This window comes from Lygodium microphyllum, chromosome 24, assembly GCF_053477565.2.
Source record: "Lygodium microphyllum isolate KBCC chromosome 24, Lygodium_microphyllum_v1.1.10, whole genome shotgun sequence".
Classification (NCBI taxonomy): Eukaryota; Viridiplantae; Streptophyta; class Polypodiopsida; order Schizaeales; family Lygodiaceae; genus Lygodium; species Lygodium microphyllum.
The window spans coordinates 41,210,836-41,213,767 of record NC_141158.1 but is presented as its reverse complement, the minus strand read 5'-3'; the positions used below and the strand labels follow the sequence as shown (position 1 = coordinate 41,213,767).

General features: G+C 43.2%; 1 pseudogene; it reads right to left on the bottom strand.

Annotated features, from left to right (window-relative positions):
* Positions 1-707: 707 nt before the first annotated feature.
* Positions 708-1,593, bottom strand: LOC148015007 (protein argonaute 1 pseudogene; annotated as a pseudogene).
* Between the last annotated feature and the right edge of the window lie 1,339 nt (positions 1,594-2,932).

The following is a 2,932-nucleotide window of genomic DNA, read 5'->3' as shown; positions in this document are numbered from 1 at the left end:
CTCCACTGCTTTGAAAGGGAGAAACAACACATGTAACTTGTATGCAATGTTGCTCTTGTGACACCTTCAACTACTTGAGTTCACCAAAGATTTAGATTCACCATCTGCCTTTCGATATTCTGTATGTGGCAACAACACACCTGAATTCTCCTGACTGATTGCAATCTTGTGAGAATGCATTTGTTCTTCACAACCAACACCTGATATATAGCCCTCATCAAAATCAGATGCAGCTGATATCGGACAATTATAAGTAGCTTCATCGATTTGATCCTAGTATTTAGGTGCCTTGCTGCTGGTTCAGAAAATTGAGTGATGTGTCATAATAAGGGAGTTCTTCTTCCTACTCTGCCTTTTGAACTATGGAGCTGCAGGTAGAGAGCATTCAACATTGATTTCGAGTTTTCCTTGATTTGATCTATTAGAGGTGGGCCTTCCAAGCTCAGCCTGTGGAACCACCCCAAACTCGATGGAGAAAGCGCGATAATTGTGACGGCCTTGTCCGTCGGCTCCGTTTCTGATGATGTATTCCAAGTCTCTATTTTTCTCAAATAATATTTTCAATATGCTGGAAATCCAATCTGAAAGAGTGTGGACAAACCATTGCGTAGAATCCTACCAGTCTGCTGTTAGCCAGACTGCGTTTGGCATATTGCTCAAGGAAAGGCTCAGCCTCTGACAGATACATGTGATCGAAAATCCTCCTTTTAGCACTCTCCCTTGTGATGTAACCTGCCCACTCTGTCCATAGCTAGTCCAGATGCCACTGCCTTTTCTCTATCCGTTCTTCGATGGCAGACTCCCTCTATTGCTTGTAGTTCTTGCTTTTTCTCCCCTATTGTTACCAGCACGATGTCTGGAATAATGTTCCCGACTCTGTCTATGCTTCGCCTATCATTATGATTGCTTGCAAAAAGGCGTGTATGGTGACGCTTTTGAATCACTACAAATGTGACAGGAGGTTGGTAGTTCGATTCCAGAGAAGCACATGCCTTGCGAATGGCATCCAGCTCATACAATAATACTTGATAAAACTAACCCTCACTGACGCCATCCCTGTAAAATATAATTCGATGAGGCTTCTAACCCGTTGCTCATCGAAAAGATATCAGTAGCTCCTTTATCATCCCACCCGTTTGTGGGCCACGGGCAGGATCATCCCAACCCTTGATACAAGATTTGACGATGCTCTTGAACACACACCAGCCCTGCATATTTTGTAACTTCAGGCCAATCTTGGGAAGCTACCACAGCAGCAATAGATGGATTGGAATCCTCTCCTGGATGGGGATGAGTAACATCAGCTCCAAAGATAATGGTAGGGATGTCACTGACGAGTGGTATTTGGCGAGAGAGTGCATCCACCAATACAGTATTCCTTCCACCCACCTTGACATTGATTTTCAACGAGACATTTGCCAGGTATTGCTTACTCATCTTATACACATGCTTAGTTAAACAACATTGAGAGACGAGGCCGAGATCTGTCTCACATATTCTCTTGAGATCCCCATAGAGTGTTCCATTATTATCAGGTAAAATAGCAACAAGAAGCTCAAGATCATGCCTTGAAATGACGATGGAGATCATCATGTGTAACATATGCAAGAGTCTCATTGTCAATCCATTCCATATACTCAGTGACTCCATGTAAAGGCTTTCCCACAAACTCACTAGTCTTTGTATCCACAATGTAGACCGTGTAAATCTCATCACCTTTTGTATCTTCAGCATAAGCAAACAGCTTGAGAAGCTTGCGAAAACCATACTCATTGCAGATCTAGAGCCCATTCTCTTTCTAAATTGTTTGTAACAAATATCAGATTCACTCCCAAACAACACTTGTCTCTTCTGTGAAATTGAACATGAACCAACTAAAGGCAAAACATTTAGGTAGAGCAAAGCACAACATCTAAGTATGCACAAAGTAACAAATGTCACACAAACAACTTTTTGGTGGATTCCACATCTCGGATACGCAGCAGTATGACAGCGTGAGCCTCAACAAAGATGAACAACTTCACGATCTTCAGGTCCTCCAACCACTTGATTCTGTTTAGGTTGGTTCGAAGGTATGCAAATCGGTAGGCAGCTATGTAATATATTCTTGAATCACCCATCCATCTCCGTTCCACGTACAAAGGCAATGGATTGTAGATGTGGTCTAGGATATTCATCATATCGATCCTCCGTCGATAATTTGAGGTATGCATCGCGGTCATAAACATGACCTGGAACACCAAGAATCTGTTCCATGCTTCATGACTCTGCAAATCAACATTTATAAGTAAGGAAACGATCTTAATAGCAACATTTTCTCTACTTCACCTTATTAAGTCTTCTTATAGATATTAGTTCCTCGTTGGTTCGCTCTGATACCAATTGTAACGTGTCCACCTGTTCACTTGCAGGACACGTCTTAGCAGTCCATCGGGAAGAGAGTCTAGAAAGTGCCGCCCGGCACTCCCACCGAATGTCATAGGGTTTGCGATCTAGGTCCTCTCGAGTCTACCATGAAGCATAAGCATTCCAGCCGTTCCCACTTAGGACTGACTTGAATCAGGGTTTTCCTAGTGGTCAAAATCCTAGAATGGTAGCTAGCATCGAACCCCAGGTGAACTACTTTATGCAGAAACATCAGGGTCGAAGCGGATTCATGCTGCACTTGGTTTAAGGAGAATGGAAAACGAGAGGGATGCAAAGCTCAACCTCTCTGCCCATAAGGCATAGTCCCATTTCGTTCCCCTAAAATAGCATAAATCGGGGTTCTAGTATCCTAGACTCTAGGTCAATGTTCTTTGTTGTTCATTTCCTTCGAGAAAGTTCCCTGCTATCGATTTCGTTTGAGAAAAGTTCTCAGCCAATCGGGACCACCCATCCATAGGACGGACCCATGGCCACATCCACCACACTTTCCTCAGGGTAGCTTTAG